We start from the raw sequence: 20,022 nt of genomic DNA, 5'->3' as shown, positions 1-20,022 counted from the left end.
CCCACCCAGCACAGCCTCGGTCACATAATAAGACATTTCAAAAAAAAATGAATTCATAAGATAGATTATAGATAGACAGATAGATAGATGATAGATAGACAGACAGATAGATGATAGGCTGGTAAGTAGATAGATAGATAGATAGATAGATAGATAGATAGATAGATAGACAGACAGATAGATAGACAGATAGATGATAGATAGGTTGGTAAGTAGATAGATAGATAGATAGATAGATAGATAGATAGATAGATATGATATGATATGTAGGTGATAGATACAGGATAGGTAGATGAGAGATGAGAGAACAATTAAATAGATATAGATCAATGAGTGTACTGGCTAGTTTTGTGTGTCAATTTGACACAGGCTGGAGTTTTCATAGAAGGGAGCTTCAGTTGGGGAAGTGCCTCCATGAGGTCCAGCTGTGGGGCATTTTCTCAATTAGTGATCAAGGGGGTAGGGCCCCTTGTGGGTGGTGCCATTCCTGGGCTGGAGGTCTTGGGCTCTATAAGAGAGCAGGCTGAGCAAGCCAGGAGAAGCAAGCCAGTAAGAAACATCTCTCCATGGCCTCTGCATCAGCTCGTGCTTCCTGACCTGCTTGAGTTCCAGTCCTGACTTCCTCTGGTGATGAACAGCCATGTGGAAGTAAGCTGAATAAACCCTTTCCTCCCCAACTTGTTTCTTGGTCATGATGTTGTGCAGGAATAGAAACCCTGACTAAGACAATGAGAGATGAATAGATGATAGATATGATAGCTATAGATAAGTGAACAATGATATCTCCATCTTTAGCTGCTACTGATCTATTTGTATTAGTTGTAACATGAAGCACTACTTCTGATGGAAGTAGATGGAACCTAACATGCTAATGTAAGCTGTTGACAACAGGAACTGGATGGGACATCAGAATAGATCTTTGTACTATCTGCAATTGTTTTCTTTTGATTTGAAACTGTCCTCCTCTCATTTTCCTTTGTGGAATACTGGTTTGTTATTTAGAAGATCACGTTTGTCACGGGAAAAAAATAAGTATGAAAACTCACTCTCAATCATCCTTCTCATGTAAAATTACATATGGAAATCTTCAAAATGGGTTTTTAGATATACAAAGTTGAAGGATTTTGTTTAAACACGAAGAAAAGCACAACAGAGCATTTAGTTGTTCTTTTGTGGTTATCTCTATGTTCCTTACCCACTTAGGAAACCAGGAGAGATAAAGTATCATGCACAGCAGATCAATCACTTTGTAATAACTTTTAAAACAAATCAGAGAAAAATCACTGTCCCTTTACTCCACATTTTCTTTTTGAGAATTGTTCACTGCATGTCAGTCAGCTGTGTAGACTGTGGGTCACAACCCCATATAGAGTCACATAACTATGAAGATCACAAAAATATGGGCAACAGTGGAAGATTTCCGAGCAAGCGTGCAGTGACCTAAAATTAACTTAAAGGCGCACATGTAAGGAATCTGAGCTATTCCGGCAGCACTCAGCAGTGTTGATGGGCAACTGCACTGCAGTCATGGTTGTAAACATGTGACATACGGACTGCATGATGTCATTCCACACGACGTCAGTCAATGATGCCTCAAACAGCTGGGCTCAGGTTAGAGAGCCCTGCACATCAGCAGCAGTACTGCTTCACTGCCCACAGCTTTCTGCTCTCCTAGCGACAGAACAACGTAATTATGAAAACAAAGATTCTAATTTTTTTGTGTCATCTCTCATATCTGTGGATTGAAATGTGTTAGGATGTTCACTTTTTAAAGAATTACTCACTCAGATTCTGGCTAAAGTTTCATTAAAAAAGTGAGTTAAATTAATTCTGGCTTTGCATTAGGACAGAACTTCTAATAACTTATGAAATGGTCCTAAATATAATTTTACCATTGTCTGCTATGTATTTATGCAAAGTTGTGATATCATCTTTCAGGGTTTAAAAATCAAAATATCCACCAACTCTGAAAATGTTGACAATGCCCTGTACCATGGGATTTATTATTTATTTAGCCAAGATTAAATTCTTCATGTAAAATAGGCAAGTGTATCTATCCTATCAATACACAAATTTCATTATCTTCAATAAATGACTAATTTTATACATAACAAAGAACTATTTTAAATGACTTCATTAAGATTTATCATTAGTAAATATTTGATTTCTATATCTATTTTATATATCTTTGTGTAACTTGGGTCATTTAAAAATTCCTTGGGCAAAACGGATTGTTAAATTGAAAAACTTGAAAGATCCCTATTCAAAACCATCTTTTGGCTTCCAGCAACCTCCATTTTTCTATGTTCCTCCTGCTTTATGCAAGCCTCTTCCTAGCATGACAGTTCTGAAACAGAGTGGACTGCACTGGAGCCTGCCCTTACCCCTCCACTCTGCCCGTACCCCTCCACCCTGCCCTTACCCCTCCACCCTGCCCTTACCCCTCCACCCTGCCCTTACCCCTCCACCCTGCCCTTACCCCTCCACCCTGCCCTTACCCCTCCACCCTGCCCTTACCCCTCCACCCTGCCCTTACCCCTCCACCCTGCCCTTACCCCTCCATCCTGCCCTTACCCCTCCACTCTGCCCTTACCCTTCCACCCTGCCCTTACCCTTCCATCCTGCCCACAGCCTCTTTGAATTGTCTCAGCTGTTTGTCATCCTCTGATACCAGAAACTGAGAAGTTTGTAACCTCACCAGATATTCCTTTAGACTTCATCAAATGAAGTGAATCATGTCTCAGATTTGAAACAGCTAAAGCATGGCCCTTTCCCCAAACCAGTTCTTCTATTTTCTGTCTTCTACACACAGCTCTGTGGTCCCAACACCTAGCAACCCATGGAGGGCTGTCTTCAATGTTCTCATCCTATGCTCAACCTTCAGGAAACCCAGTTGCCCCTTGCAAAACTGACTTCAAATCCATGCTCTTCTCCTAAGTTTATTTTCTCTGTTTTAATACAAGTTCTTCACCTGGACCTTCCTACCTATATGACCTTCCTAACTGACTTTCCAACTTCCACTCTAAATCTCTCAGAGCAGCTGAGAAACTAAAGGCACACACCACCTTCTTCACTAAAACCAAAAGAGCTTGGTGTGGCTTTTAGGGGCTAGCTGACTCTGCCCATCCCCAAAGAAAGCTCTTCATGGTTTTGTCTCTTATACAACCTCGTATACTGTTTTACTACCATCCAGTATTAACAAGTTAAAGTATCAATCATCTACTCAAAGATAAACACAATCTGTAATGTCTCTTTGTGCTCTTGCTTGTATTTTATATGAATGCATGCAAATACACATGCATAAACACATGTACTCATTATATTCTTTTTTTTTTTTAAGCTAAAACACTATAACTTTGTTTCCTGGTTTACTAAGTGTGACTAGTTTTACATTTACTGAAACCCACTGAAGTAACTCGTTCCTGACTTATCTGCTATGGTTGTTCTGCTTGTTGAGGTCTTTATGTTTCTGCACCACAGCATTCACTTCTCCAAGAAAAAAATAATGGAATTCTCATGCATATAGGCACTGTGCCTGGGAATAGTCTAGAAATACAAAGACTAGAAAAGACCCACAAGCAACTAACTCATTGGTACTTAGGGAACAGGAGAACTATGGTCACCAAGTGATTTTGATGACAGTCTTTTGTGTTGTCTCAGTTTAGAGCTATATCTACTGTAAGGAGTGGAAGACACACATCCCTCCCTCATGGTACTGGGGACAATAAGTGTTTGTTTAAAATTATCTTCAGGGCTGAGGATACAGTGAAGTGATAATACACTTACCTTGCAAGCATGAGGACCAGATTTTGATCCCTAGAACCCATGTAAAAACAATTACTCAGTGTGATGATGCACTTGTAACCCCAGGGTACCGGAGGGCTCTGTCCCACAGACTAGTAACTTGGTGACTTCTGAATAAGTGCCAGGCTAGTAAGAAAACTTGTCTCCAAAATTAAAAAGAACAGACTGGATGATGCTGTAGCACTGACACCAAAGTTGTTCTCTGACTTCTGTGCACACACTCACACACACACACACACACACACACACACACACACACACACACACACACGCTCTTGCTATCACAGAAACTGGGAATGTCAAGCAGATCTTTGAATACAAGTCATACTCTTGAGTGCCCCAAATGATGGCATCTTATTCTGGGAGGTAATGTCTGCATCGCTAGCTTTGCTATCCTTTACTTCTCATTTTGGAGATGGAATGCTTGCCCAGGACCTCTGTACTATGGACATTGTGGTGGTTTGAGTAGATTTGGCCCCCTAGACTCATGTGTAGAATGCTTGACCAATAGGGAATGGCACCATTAGGTGTGGCATTATTAGAGCAGGTTTGGCCTTGTTGGAGGAAGTGTGTCACTGTGGGGGCAGTCTTTGAGGACCCTTATGCTCATGAAATGCCAGTGTGTCACTATGGGGCAGTCTTTGAGGACCCTTATGCTCATGCAATGCCAGTGTGGTACACAGTTTCTTTCTGCTGCCTCTGGATCAAGATATAAAGCTCTCAGCTCCTCCAATACCACCAGGTCTGCCTGTACACTGCCATGCTTCCAGTCATGAAGATTGACAATGGACTAAACCTCTGAAACTGTAAGCCAGCCCCAATTAAATATTGTCCTTTATAAGAGTTTCCATCATCATGATGTCATTTCACAGCAATAAAACTGTAGAACAGACATCAATAACTTCTATTTTATAGAAGTTCACAGGAAGAGTTCACAGAGTCTCAGGGGAACCAATGGACAAGAACTTTTAAGCAAATCTGGAACTGGAAAGACTAAGCACATTGGACATTATGAGATGCACAGGAGTCTGTGGGAGCCAAAGCAGGAAGGAGGATTTAGATCTCCAGTGACCTAAGCCTCATGCTTTGAATAGTACCTACTGCAGTATTGTGCACGGATGGTGCCTAAAGTGGGTAGTCAGGTCCTGGAGACTCCCATCTAGTGACTGGGTGAATCCATTTATGGATTCTCAGGAAAGCAGCATTTGTACAAGAGCCAGCCACTCTTGGCTTACTGGCTGCTGTGAGAACAGCCTGGTCCTAACACTTGTTCCCAGCCACGTATGGTCTGAAGCCACAAACAGCTCAATACATCACATTCTGTTGTAAGTGGACAAACTCAGGCATTGTGCCTCACTGACACGGGTTGACCAGCACACCTTCTTCGGTTGCATCTTGTCTGGGTATGTGCAGAAGGGACTTCTCTGGGACATTGGTCCCACGAAGTCAGCAGTCTGTTCAGTTTCCCATGGTCATGCAGAACCTGTGCAATGGTAAAGTTGATCTGAGATTCCCATATTGAACTTGAGCTTCTGAAACTGTAAGTTGGGTCTTCCTATGACAGTAACACTGGCCAAGTGGGAGACCTACTCTGATTGGCAGAGGAATAAAGCCAAGGAACAAGGTTTCCTCATGGTCTCAGAAGAGGAATCCATCCTGTCACATGGGACATCTATGCTCCTCTCTTTTGCTACATATCCTTCTCCCAAGACTGATTGTTGGGAAGCCCTTAGATAGTCTGACTAGCTGAAAAACCCTGTGTCAGGCCTCATAGGACTATCTTGGCAAACCCAAGATCTAAAAAAATATAGCTTGGTATAACGGGAATCATGGAATCCTTGCATAATGTGCATAAGGAATCCAGCAACATAGACATCCAGTCAGTCAACGTCATAGAGCAGGTACATGTTCATGCCATGCTCAGCCCAGGGCTTAGGTTTTTGAATTTTTAAAAGTTGACTTAGATTGTAATATAATCAAATCCCCTTTCCTTCCCTGCCTCTATGCCCTCCCATATAGACCTTGCTCTTTTTCAAATTCATGTCCTTTTTTTCTTTGTAGTTACATACATGTTTAGCTATAACTCTTCTCCTGCCACTTCTGATTCCCAACATGACAGGACTTCATCAGGCTCCCATGTGTGTCTCTGCAGAAGTAGAACTATTTGTCAGCACCTATGTTCCCATTGGTCATTCTTGAAATTGCTAAATGTCTATTATATCTGAAGATCACAAAGGATCTATATTCCTCTCTCGTAGCAGCATAGGTTCGAGACTCTCAGGGGGCATTTTAATGACTTGGCACTGTTAAACGGACATTAATAACTCTTTAAAGTCTCTTTTCCGCAAGCTGTAGGGTTGATTGTCAGCAAAACTCTAACAACCCATTACCAAAATGATGACTGCACACCTTGATGGCCAGTTAGGAGAGACCCAAAAGTAGTTCAATGGGACCCTAAAGATGCACCCTGGCTATGGTAATCATTCCACAACAGTGCTGCCTTGTGTGACCTCAGTGAAAGAGGATGCATCTAATTCTATAGAGACTTGATGTGCCATGGGGGGTGGTTCCCAGAGGCCACCTTCTCAGAATAGAAGGAGAGGGGGGCTATGTGAGGGGAGACAGGAGGGAACAGCAATTGGGATATAAATTAATTAATTTTAATTAATAAAAAATAATTCCCTGAGGCCGTAATTCATGAACATCACATTTATTAAAATTCTGTGAAAAACACATATGAGACAATCCACTGTGGTGCCCTCTTGCTTCCCTCCACTATACAGCCCAGAGGAGAGCAGGATGAGGAATTCCAGGAAGAGCAATTACATGTGACCCAGGCGGGCATAACAGCTTCTATCTCTAGAAACTTCTAATGCCTATCCATAAAGCAGATGCTTGGAAAGGACAATGCCACTGACTGGAGTCCCAGGTGACCAGAGTCTGCTCTGACAGGTGCTCCTGCTGATTCCAGGTCTATACCCACTGGAGTACCAGATGAATGGGGTCCCTGTGGCCTGGTGCTCCCTTCTAACTTGTGGTCCTTGAAATCAAAGCTGAGTGAAGTCCCTCCAGCTGATAGCCTCACTAACTGTAGAGACCACTCACTGGAGACCCCACAAACTAGAAACCCTGCTGACTACGATCCCATGCTCACTGGAGTCACAGGAATCCTTGCTGAATGGATCTGCCTGTGATTAGACTTCCCACTGACTAGTGTCCCTAATGGGTAGAGTACCCATTGACTGACATCTTTGTTGACTGGAGTCCTTGCTAACTGAGATGCCACAGACTGGACCCCCTACTGACTATGAGACAGTCAGTTCTACTCATCTTGGCCAGTTGTCATACCTCTAAGATTGGAGTGGACAGAAAGTGAAGGGAGACAAAAAGTGGGAGTTTTACTTCTAACATAGGAGCAATAATTCATACAAAGAAATACATTAATAGAGCCCAGAAGGAAGAAAACCTAAGACTCTCATTTGCAGAAGGATACAAATCAAGAAAGATTGGGAGAGATATAACCATCAGCTCTAGGAAGTCCCCAAAGTCAAGGAAGAACATTCCTCTGTGTAGGGCAGGTCCCAGAAGCAGCAGGTCTCAGAGGGCAGAACTGTAGATAGGTCCCCTCCACAGGAGCCAGTTCAGGAGGGACATGAGTAAAGGTGCAGCCTCAGTGGCGGTTGAAGTTGAGGCATGCCACCAGGAAGAGAGCCTATGAGAGGCTAATAGTGAACGTGTATCCCAGTAGCAGCAGAAGACCCAAGTATTTTGGAGATATCAGTGCCATGGCATGGCCACCAAGAACCTCCTTCTAGCAACCTCCTTCTAGCAACTCCCTCTGCTGCAGTTGTATGTTGAGTTTTAGTGGAAAGTGCAGGAATGTACTTGAAGCCTGAGCTGGAGCATCAAGTCTGGGTGGTCCACAGCTGGGAAGTCTTGAGAGCAGCATTAGTCCCCCTCCTTTCTTTTCTGACAAGCAGGCTTATGGGTCTGACTCTGAAGTCTCCACTGATGTATGCTGACTGGCAAGCCTTCTACATGCACTGAGGTTAACAAAGGTTGCTCAGGAAGAAGCCTGGTGTGAGAGAAAGGCAAAGGAAACCAACTTAAAAGGAACTTCACATTAATACAGAGTTAAGCATCCTGTTGCAGGGCTTGGTTGTATTTGTCTATGGCAGCAAATCATTGTCAGGAGCACATGGTGGAGGTGGCAGTTGTGTCACAAAGTACAAGTGACATAATATCTTAAAGACCAATGTACTTGTCTTCTTCAGAACTCCTTAGTGGACAGCAGCCCCAGGAGTGGCAGGCAGAAGGTTAAGCCCAAACCACAGTAGTGGAGGATGCAGACTCCAGATACGAGTGTAGTAGGCAGGTAACTTGATTTCAGCATTGTGACACCTTCAGCAAAAGATGCAACTAAAGTATTCAATACTCCAGACCACAGATTCTTAGCAATACATCTGTCTTAGTTAGGGTTACCATTGCTGCGGTGAAAGACCATGATCAAAAGGCAAATTGGAGAGAAAGGAGTTTATTTGTCTTACACTTCCACATCGCTGTTCATCACCAAAGGAAGTCAAGACAGGAACTCGGTTGGGGGCAGGAATCTAGAAGCAGAACCTGATGCAGAGGGTGTTGTTCACTGGCTTGCTCATCCTGGTTTGCTCAGCCTGCTTTTTATAGAACCCAGGACCGCCAGCCCAGGAATGGTACCACCCACCATGGGCTGCGCCCTCCTGCACTGATCACTAATTGAGGAAGTGCATTACAGCTGGATCTTATGGCATATTTTCCTCAACTGAGGCTCTTTCCTCTGTGATAACTCTAGTTTGTGTCAAGTTGACACACAAAATCAGGCAGTACAATGGAACCCTCATTAACTTGACACATAAACACATCACTACTAAGGCAGAACCCTTTATTTCTTATTTACCCCAAGATCTCACAATAAAAACATAAATATCTTTACAAGACCCATGGTCTTTACAACATTAAACACATTAAATTTTCAATCCCTTTAAAATATCCAATGTCTTTCATACTAAAGTCTTTTAAAATTCAAAGTCTATTAACTGTGAGCTCCAGTAAAATACTTTCTTACTTCAAGAGGGAAAAGAAATCCATGCACAATCACAATCACATCAAAGCAAAGCAGACTTCAACTGTGCAATTTCTCCTCATGATCTTCTGGACTCCTCAAAAGGGCTTAGGTCACTTCTCCAGCTCTGCCCTCTGTAGCATACAGCTTGTCTTCTAGGCTCTGGTTGACTCCACTCCATTGTTGCTGCTGTTCTTGGTGGCCATGCCATGGCACTGATATCTCCAAAATACTTGGGTCTTCTGCTGCTACTGGGATACACGTTCACTATTAGCCTCTCATAGGCTCTCTTCCTGGTGGCATGCCTCAACTTCAACCGCCACTGAGGCTGTACCTTTACTCATGTCCCTTCTGACCTCTCAGAGTGTCAAGCCTCGACTGCTCTCCAGGAGCCCTTAAAACCAGTACCAACTGGGTGACTTTACACATTACCAAGTCCTGCTGCCAATACAAGGTACAGCCTTGGTCACCTCTAGAACACAGCTTCTCTGTGCTCTCAGAGTAAAACATGTCTCCAAAGATTTCCCCTCAGTGATCCTGGCCTCTTCTTAGTCACCATTAATTTCTTAGCTCCAACTGACCAGCATCAAATATCCCAGCAAAGCAGTTTCTGGTGTCTTCTTGATCTCAGCTGGCTCTTAAGCCACATCTAACCAGAACCAGAGAATCTTATTCAAAATACCAAATAGAGTCTTTTAACTTTCCTCTGAAAGTTCACAAGCCAGGCCTCCCTCCTAGATCTCCTGCATGGCTCTCAACAATCTTATCTTCTAAGCTCCCACAGAACACCCCACTGAGCTCTCAACACTTAACAGCTCCTCTAGCCTAAAGTTTCAAAGTCCTACAATACTCCCCCAAAACATGGTTAGGTCTGTTACAGAAATTCCTGACTCTGTTGGTACCAATTTCTTCTGTCTTAGGGTTTTCCTGCTGTGAAGAGACACAATGACCAAGGCAACTCTTATGAAGGAGAATATTCAATTGAGGTTGGCTTGCAGTTTCAAAGGTTTAGTCCATTATCATCAAGGTGGGAAACATGGTGGCATGCAGGCAGACATGGTGCTGGAGAAGGAACTCAGCGTTCTACATCTTGATCCATAGGTAGCAGAAGGAGACTGTGTACCCCACTAAATGTAGCCTGAGCATAGGAGACCTCAAAATCTCCCCAAACCCTACAGTGACGACTTCCTCCAACAAGGCTACAGCTATTCCAACAAAGCTACATACCTCCTAACAGTGCCACTCCCTATGGGCCAAGCATTAAACATATGAGTCTGTGGGGGTCATATCTATTCAAAGGTTTGTTTAAGTCAAGCTTGTAGAACATTTATGTTTAAGAAACGCTTGTGTTTTAATTGCTGTTATAAAGCTCCATGACCAAAAGCAACTTGGGTAGGAAAGGGTTTACTTCATCTCAGGACTCTCAGGTCACAGTCCATTGCTGAGGGCAGTCAAGGCAGGATCTCAAACAGGAACCTGGAGGCAGGAGCTGATACAGAAGCCATGGAGGGGTGCTGCTTACTGGCTTGCTCCTCATGGCTTTCTCACCCTACTTTCTTTCTTTCATTATTTTTTCCTGCAATGAACGTTAGTTTGGTTCTATGTAAGCTGGTTTTTAAAAATTAATTCTCATATATTGCCTCCCAGATACAATTTTCCTCCCCTCCTCTCCTCCCATCCACTCCCTTCAGAAAAGGGCAGACGTCCCAAAGATATCAACCCACCTGGCATATAAGGTTACAATAAGACTAGGTGCTTCCTCTTATTAAGGCAACCCAGTAAGAAAGAAGGTCCCCAAAACAGGCAAAAGTCCGAGACTGTCCTTGTCCCACTATTAGGCACCCCACAAGAATACCAAATGACACAATAAATGTGCAAAGGGTCTAAGTCAGTCCCTGATGTCACTTCGGTTTCTGAGCCCCTATGAACCTAAATTAGTTGATTCTGTGGGTTTTCTTATGTCAGAAGAATGCTCTTAGGACCGAGGAAGTAAAAGTCTCCTTACACTGCCATCTTGTGGCCAACAGGGGCTCCAAGTGATTTTCCTATGTCTGGGGAAGTCATTTTCTTTTTTTTTTTTTCTTTTCTTTTTTATTACTTTTATTTTTTTAAGACTTATTTATTTTATGTATGTGAGTACACTGTAGCTGTACAGATGGTTGTGAGCCTTCAGGTGGTTGTTGGAAATTGAGTTTTTAGGACCTCTGCTCGCTCTGATTAGCTCTGCTCACCCAGTCCCTGCTTGTTCCAGGCCAAAGATTTATTTATTATTATACATAAGCACACTGTAGCTGACTTCAGACACACCAGAAGAGGGCGTCAGATCTCATTATGGGTGGTTGTGAGCCACCATGTGGTTGCTATGATTTGAACTCAGGACCTTCGGAAGAGCAGTCAGTGCTCTTACCCGCTGAGCCCTCTCACCAGTCCTACTTTTATTTTTACAGTCCAGTTGTTGGCTCCTCTCAGTCTGTACCCTCACAGTTCCTCATCCCACTCCTCCTCCGCCCCTGTCTCCAAGAGGAAGTTCACCCTGACCTCAACAGGCCTCCCCACTCCCTGGGGCCTCAAGTCTCTCAGGCGTAGGCACCTCTTCTCCCACTGAGGCCAGACAAAGCAGCCCTCTGCTCTCCTGCTCGCTCTCTCTCTCTCTCTCTCTCTCTCTCTCTCTCTCTCTCTCTCTCTCTCTCTCTCTGTCTGTCTCTGTCTCTCTGTCTGTCTCTCTGTCTGTCTGTCTGTCTGTCTGTCTCTCTCTCTCTCTCTCTCTCTCTCTCTCTCTGTGTGTGTGTGTGTGTGTGTGTGTGTGAAGGTTCAGACCAGCTTATGTATGGCGGCTCAGTGTTGGAGAGATCTCAAGTGTCTGGGTTAACTGAGACCGCTGGTCTTCCTATGGCCATTTTTACTATGTTAATCCTACCAATCCATGATCATGGAAGATGTCTCCATTTTCTGAGATCTTTCATTTTTTTTCTTGAGAGACTTGAAGTTCTTGTCATATAGATCTTTCACTTGTTTGGTTAGAGTTACTCCAAGATATTTTCTATCATTTGTGATTATTATGAAGGGTGTTGCTTCCCTATTTTCTTTCTCAGTGTTTTTCATTTGTATAAAGAAATGCTACTGATTTGTTTGAGTTAATTTTATATCCAGCCACCTTGCTGAAGTTGTTTATCAGATGTAGAAGGTTTGGGTAGGATTTGGAGGGGTTGCTTGTGTATACTATCATATCATCTGCAAATAGTGATTCTTTGACTTCTTTGCCAGTTTATATCACCTTGATCTCTTTCTGTTGTCTTCTTGCTCTAACTAGAACTTTGAGTACTATATTAAATAGGAATGAGGAGAGTGGGAAGCCTTGTCTTGTCCCTGATTTTAGTGGGATTGCTTCAAGTATCTCTCCATTAATTAGATATTGTCAGCCTGCTTTCTTATAGACCCAGGACCAACAACTCAGAGGTCCTACCAACACAATGTGATGTGTCTATAAAAAGATAAAGAGGTATAAGAATGTGTTCTATGGGGGTGTAGTGAGGTATGAGGGAAGGGGGTACCTCAGCAGGCCCATGCCAAGGCATCCCTTCCCCTGAGGGACCAGCCACAAGATGATATAGTATAGAATAGAGTTTATTCAGGGCATGGGGAGGGGAGTTAAGAGGGTAGTAGAGGCAGAGAAAGGCAGAGAGAGGGAGAGAGTAGAGAAGTAGAGACCGGCCATGACCATGTTGAGAGAAGAGGGGAAGGGAATGGGGAGAGAGAGGGAGCAAGAGAACAAGAGGCAAGAGAGAGAGGTAAAAGGGCAAGAGAGGGAGAAGGGGGCAAGTATCCCCTTTTATACTGGGCTAGGCCTACCTGGCTGGTGCCAGGTAACAGTGGGGAGGAGCTTACCTGGCTGTTGCCAGGTAATTGTGGGGTGGAGTTTAGACAGAATGCTAACAGACTGGGCATTCCTTCATGGATCATTAATTAAGATAATTAAGCATTTTCAAAATTGAAGTTCCCCTTTTCCAAATGACTCTATCTTGTGTCAAGTTGACATGAAGTTTGCCAGCACACATTTGGATGCAAATAAATATCCACAAAATATGTACAAAAATGTTTCACTTTTTCTTTTGACACAGATTCTTCTTTTGTGCATAGGCTTACGCTGTGTTCCTGGGTTTGAATGATTTTCTTGCTTCTGTCTCTTGAGTAGTTGGAAATGTAGCTATTTGTCATACTTCCCAGCTTGTTTTTTTAATATATAAATTGGATTTTTATTTCCATATTATAAAATCAAATTGGTACACAAGCATAGAAAAGTCAGAACATTTTAAAATCTACATAAAATTATTCTTAATTCTTGAGTTAGCCCTTGTTACTACATACTCATTTTTCCTATTTTCAAAAAATGTATAAATACTATTTTGAGTTAAGATGTCACTTTGTTGGCTATGGTAGTGTAGAACTAATGATTTCATACTGCCTAAGGTTCCACGGTATCTGGGGTTATAAGCAGGTTAAGGTGTTAAGTTCATAAAAGCATAATTTAATATTGACAGAGTTTTATTGCAGAATATTGATAATTTAACATTGTTGCTTAATTTTGTGTGTGTACATATTTAGGTGAGTGCACAGGATTTGTAGGTAGATGAGTATATGTGTACATGTGGGCATGTACACTCCTCCATCCCTATGGATTCCAGATGTCGACATTTAGTCTTCCTCAATCCCTCTCTACCTTATGTTTTAAGACAGGATCTTGTGATCATGTTCTCATCATTAGTTCCACAAGCACTTTTTCAGCAGAGGGCCACCTCCCCATCCCTTATGTGTTCCTGGTTTGTTTAGTTTGTTTGCTTAGTTTGTTGTTTGTTTGTTTGTTTGAGATAGGGTGTCCCTGGCTGTCCTCAAACTTGGTCTGTAGACCAGGCTGGCCTTTAATTTAGAAATCCGCCTGCCTCTGCCTCCAGAGTACTGGGATTAAAGGCGAGCACCGTGACAGCCAAACATCCTTCGAGGCTAAATGAGGTACTTTCTCTGGTGTCACACCTATCCTTCAGATAAATATAAAGAGGCATTATTTCCACACTGTCTCTCACATATTCAGAGAGACATTAATCTCTTTCCTGACAATAAATCTGGTATGTTCAAGAAAAATTTTGGAAACACGATTGTCATTTTGGAGAATTACATGAAATGTGTGGAAATATGACAAAAGCAAAGAAAGCATTTAATTTAGCTGTAAATGTAAACATACTTTCCACAGGGAATAGACATTTTCCCTGCTTTTCTTTTCCTTGTTGTGAAATGAAAGATCTGATCCACCAGTGGATGAGACAGGGTAGCAGAGAACATATATCATCCAGCGAGGACCACTAGTCTTGAATGTTCATAGGATACGTTAATTTATGTGGAATCCACAGTTTTCCCTCACACTGACACATAATAAGTTATATGTCTTAAATGCCAGAATAAAACATAACAATCTATTTTATTTTAAAACAATAAAATCAGGAGACAGACCTAGAGGTGTGTATTAAAGGAAAAGTACTTGCCTGTGTGATGTGCTAAATATATATCCCCAGTACCACAAAAACAGCTTTAAAAAAAATTCTATGACCCTCATGTCCCTACACCCTCAAGTATTTTTGCAATGTTTTAACTTCGCACTATAGTTTAAGTAGGCAGAATCTTCAAAAGATGGCTGACATACTTGAGTACTTAGCTCACTGAAAGGGTGAATTAAAAAAAAAAGGCTCCAATCTATTAATTAACTATCTTGTCCAGTGATGTATTATGTCTACACTCAGGAGGCTGAAGCAGGAGGATCACCATGATTCAAGGCCAGCTTGATCTATGTACTCATTTCTATGCCAAGTTTGGAAGGAGGAGCCAGGGGAAAGCTGCCTTTTTGTATTGTTTGGGGAGTTTACAATCAGTGTGAGACTGGAGGTTTCTAAAGTCCTGTCTCATACTGTGGCACTGTCTTCTGCTAATGTCCAGAAAATGCCTTCTGGATTTTTACAGAAAAGGCCACATTTGGACATCAGTACATCAGTGTGCTTTAGGAAGTAAGACCGGAGCAAGAGAGTTGAACAGTCTTGTCTGTACTGCAAGACTGGGTCAGAGGAAGGCATAGCTGGACATTAAGAACCACTCTGGGACAGGCCGGCATTAAACCAACACTGAAGTAGCTGTGACAAAAAAATACCAGGGGTCTGTGCCTCACTGAGTTCCCAGACGTGGTGAAAATTACAGGAAGACTGGGGTCACCAGATGACTGAATTCCAATGAGCTGCACAATCTCAGTCCATTACAGGTACCTCAAGCTGTGAACAGGGAGACCCCAGGCAGAAGGGGCTTGCTTGAGAGTATTTAGTTGGGCTGAGGTGCAGGTCATCGCTGGGCTACGGACGGGACTTGGAGGAGTGAGGTGTGACCACAAGACAGGCAGGGTAGGGCTGGAAGGCAAAGCTGACATTCTTGGCTGGTGCAAGGGCTGCAAACTTCCACAGATCAGCCAATGGTGTTAAATCCTTTGGTCACATGCCACAGGAGCATGCGCCCTCCTCACCAACGGTTCCACTGGTCTTCGCCAACCGCAGAGCTGAGGCGAGTGCAGACTTCTCTGCCTCCTACTGCCCAGGGCAAGCTCAGGAGGGTCCTAAACTTACCTAAGTTTCCAGGGCAGCTGTGAAGCTGTGCACAGAAGCTCACTCGGCCGCAGGATGACACAGTGGACCTATGTAGAGCCAAGGAAGATAGCTGCACAGGGACAGGCCGGCGATGTTGAAAGTCCATAGAGATCAGGTGAACGTTTTCACTGTTACAGTTGGTCCACATAGGACTATTAACAGAAATACTGTGGGCATTGTAATTAATATGCTTAGCTTGGCAGTGGGTGGTAAAGTATTTGTAAATTTTTGAAAAATGGTTATTTAGTGTTTAGTGCTTAGTCTGTACAATGTGAAATACATGTCCAACTTAATACTGAGAAAATGTTTGTAGAAAAGTAAATTTACCTGGAAAGATTACCACTAAGATTGCTTTTCTTGTGTGTCATGTAAGAAACCTGTGAGGCAGAAGAGTTATTTTGGGTATTTTTTTAAAAAAAGTATTATTGGTCTGTATATATGAAAACCAACTCACAAAGCTGCTTTTGGTGAAGTGTTTTATTCACTAGACAAACATCAGTTATGTAGGCAAAGTTAGCAAATACTTGAAACTTTCGTAATAGGTCATAGGAAAATGTTTTCTTAAATGACGATGGCACTTGTGAAAAGACTATGGGTCTTTTAAGAGTTCCTTCCAACTGTGGAAAATCCACCTTACAATAGAACATATATATGATTTATACATGCACACATGTATAACAATATATGTATAACATATATATTGTGAGTGAATGTGTTTCTGTGTGTTCATAAATGTACCACAAGCTACATACATCCCTAGACTCACTACAACTCACTTTGCATAGCAGGCTGGCCTCGACTTCAGAGATCGGCCTACCTCTGCCTCCTGAGTGCTGGGATTATAGGCGTGCACCACCTACCACACCCAACTCTTTATTAATGTTTCTAAAGTCCTTTTCAGGATATTGCATCTGTGTGATCCATATATAATGTAGAATGTATATACATTAACCTGTGACTTGTATTTTTATTCTGTTAACAGTGTGTTTCCCACCAGAACCAGATGTGAAGACTCTTTCACTGAACACTCCATGTTCTTTGGCTTCAGGAAAGAGCAATGTCAAGCATCAAGCTGCAGCTGATCTGGATGCTTCCTTCCTGATGCTGGAATGTGCTTTGCAGGTTCTGGGAGAGAAATCATGAACAGGCTTACGTTCATGTGCTACGTGAGTGAGCTGCTGAGCAATATGCTACTGGACTGATAGCTTTCTGACTGTTAAGGGAGTAGCCAGCTGCTTTTGACTGGATTTGAGGTCAGCTCCACTTGGAATTCACCTTAGGTGTTAGAAAGCTGTTCAGTAACCCTTAGCTGGGGAGCCACTAGGCCCTGCTGTGGAAGGTTCTACTGATTTGCTAAATGAGCAAGTTGCACCCAGCAAGTTGCCTTCTAAATAGTTATGCCTATGCCTACATATTAGTGGTGCTCTCAGTTTTGGTCACTTAAACTTCTTTTTCAGTTAGTGGTAGCTATTGCAGCAGAGACTCAGGGTCAAAGTGCTAAGAGTTGATGACTGTTGAAGACTCAGCACTAAATAGGACATCGATATCATTCCAAGCCTCAGGGAACATTGTGGAAGATGGAGTGGAAAAAAAAAGTCTAAGAGACAGTAGAGGTAGTGGGAACTGATGGGACTCTGTCTTCAGGCAACATCACGTTCCACACGCATGAACTCAGAGCAGCACCTGGACGAGTCTGGGTACCTCAACATTGCATCACAGTGTGTATACCTGTGGCATGATCAAAGAGGACTTTTAATGAAGAAAGTCATGGCTGGCCAAGGTGCTGAGAGCAAGTGCCTGATCAGTGCTCATAGAATATTGTAGAAGAAGAAGGGGATTGTGAGCACCAGACAATGGGGTGGGGCGGGGATGTGATATGCCATTAGTTGTCAGGGGAGTAACATAACTATGGTCCTCATGAATTCAGAGCAGCTACAGTAGTTACCCGAGCCTACAAGACGGAGCCTATAAACCTCCATTCACCAGAGCTGGATGTGAAGCCCCTGTTGCTGAGAACTCCACTGCTGTGATTTAGGATGTAGAGAAATCAAGGTGAAGCAAAGCTGGAAGCTTTCTCCCTGCTGGCTAGATCTGATAGTGCCAGAGTATGTGAATGAAGATCCTAAGGGAAAAAGTCACCAAGCGTACTCACTTCCAGCTCCTCTGCCGCAGGAACAGCCTGCCAAGCGTTCTGCCTTCCACCAGAGTGTGTGTGTGTGGGGTAACCTATTCTTCTCTATAATTGATATACCCAAAAATGTCTTTTGCTGTTGTGAGATAGACTTTCCCTGGGGATACACAACACACACACACATGTATATATATATGAGTATATATACATATACATGCATATGTATATATATTCACCCCAGAAAGTAAATCCACAACAGACTGCCACTTTTGAATGGATTTGAAGCCAGCTCTCCCAGGACTTCATATCTAGTACCATAAAACTTTTCAGTAGTTCTTGGCAGAGTAACCCTGGTGAGGGAAGATCCTACTATTGTCATAGATGGGATTGGGGGTCATGGGGTCTTGCCTAGCTAACAGCTATGTTGGGCTACTGGAGAAAAGAAGTCACTGTCTTTAGTGTTGTACCCCTGACAGCTCATGGATCCTTGGCATCCATTCTCATGTGAGCATCCCTCCTTAGATCCAGTGCGCCATGAAACAAAACCAAAATGTTACTACTGTGGGAAGATGAGTTGGTGGTGGTAGGAAGAGGACAAGAGAGGGTCACGTGACAAAGGTGGCCAGAATATTTATTTACATGCATAAATATTTCCCAGAGTAAATCCATTCAAAACTATTTGGCATTTTAACATTCTGTGATGGGTAGGTGCAGTGCTAACTAGACCCAGCCCCTCTTTGGGGATTTGTAGGTGGTTAGAGATTGCTGTTAGGTCCTCATGAAGACCCACTCTTCCTTGAGGACATATTGGCAGTTAGTGGGGATGGAGGTCAGGGGGTAGAGAGATATTTCTTTAATGATATAGCCATTGTTAGCTGCCTGTGCTCCTTTAAGCAACCCTGATTGAACTCATTAGATCAAACACACAAAATATGGGAAAGTGGAGGTCTGATTGGGAAGAGGAAGGGGATTAATGAGAGCAGGAAGTGGCCCCAAAAGGGTAATGGGGAAGGAATATAATAACATATATTATTTTGTATAATTAATATATGCCAAAAATGTGTCTTTTGCTGTTGTATGAAAATATTTTCTAGGGATATGGAACATACACATGCTCACCTCTGAAAGGGAACCCACAGTAGACCACAGTAGGGTTTGCACACAAGTCCGGCTTCTTGATGAACCAATGATCTTTGTTGGGGTTACTAACAGGAGTGTGGACCATAGGCTGTTTACAGGAGCAACTTTTTAAAAGCAGCTATGGGGCTGAAGAGATGACTCAGAGGTTAAAAGCAGTGGTGGCTTGCCTATAGAATGCAGATTCAATTCCCAGCTTCCACAGAGCAGTTCTGTAACTACCGTTACATGGAGTCTGATGCTCTCATTTGGCCTCCATATTTGACACCAGGTATGCATGTAGTATACAGAAATATATTCAGGCAAAACAGCCATACACATTTTGTAAAAAAGTGAAGTATCTCTGAAAAGCTGACCACAATACAGGAAAGCTGCAACTGGGAGCTTCTTGCAGGGTTTGCAGGCAGCTGCCAGTCCTGAGAGCTTTTCTCAGCCTCCTGGCTGGTCAGCGGCTCTTCCCCCGGTAGCCGTTTTTTTGTCAAACCAGGGAGAGGTATTATAGAATTTTCCAAATTTCTTCCTTCATGGATTTGAAACCTTCTGTTTACTTGGCTCTTGAATGAGCCTTCCTTTCCCTCCTGCAGGGAATGTTTCAAGAAGAAATGACCATACATGGTTTGCAGAGCAGGAATTTGCCCCTTTCCCTTGATCTTAGCACACAGGCTGAGAAAATAGATTTGAATAAATTCCCACATTGTAGTGGCTTCTTGCATAGAACATAATTGTATTGCATCTACAAAGCTCATCGTGAAACCATGTGGCCAACTTCAGTCCTAGAATTTCATTATTTTTTTCATTTTGGTTGTTGATCCATGGTCTACTATGCATTGATTGTAATTGTTGTGATAAATGAACATGATTTAAAGTCATATCACACCATTTATTTGTATTGTACAGTTGCTAAGGCCCATCCCCACAGTGGTTTCAGAATCTTATTTAACAGTGTATCTATTTAATAACCACTGTCCAGCCTCTGCTTTTCATTGTCCTTTTGTGTTAGTCTGGATATCTTGCAGAAATGCAGTCATTATGGATTTTGCCCCTTTACCATTACTCTCTTGGTTTCTAGCTTAATTTCCTCAAGGTTCCTACATATGGTACCGAAGAAGGGTCAGGGAACTTGGGCAAGCATGTGCTGATCTAGAAAACAGGAACTTACCACTTTAAGAGAGGCT

The 20,022-nt window shown here is 42.7% G+C and overlaps 1 long non-coding RNA gene across 1 annotated transcript; it reads left to right on the top strand.

Annotated features, from left to right (window-relative positions):
* The first annotated feature begins 15,483 nt into the window (after nt 1-15,483).
* LOC116097804 lies at nt 15,484-19,806 on the top strand. The gene is made up of 2 exons (XR_004121557.1): nt 15,484-15,694; nt 16,562-19,806. It is a non-coding gene; the product is annotated as an uncharacterized LOC116097804 (long non-coding RNA).
* The last annotated feature ends 216 nt before the right edge of the window (nt 19,807-20,022 follow it).

Source organism: Mastomys coucha, unplaced genomic scaffold (assembly GCF_008632895.1).
Source record: "Mastomys coucha isolate ucsf_1 unplaced genomic scaffold, UCSF_Mcou_1 pScaffold2, whole genome shotgun sequence".
Lineage (NCBI taxonomy): Eukaryota > Metazoa > Chordata > Mammalia > Rodentia > Muridae > Mastomys > Mastomys coucha.
Note: the sequence above shows the minus strand (reverse complement) of the source record. Positions and strands in the feature narration are given on the sequence as shown.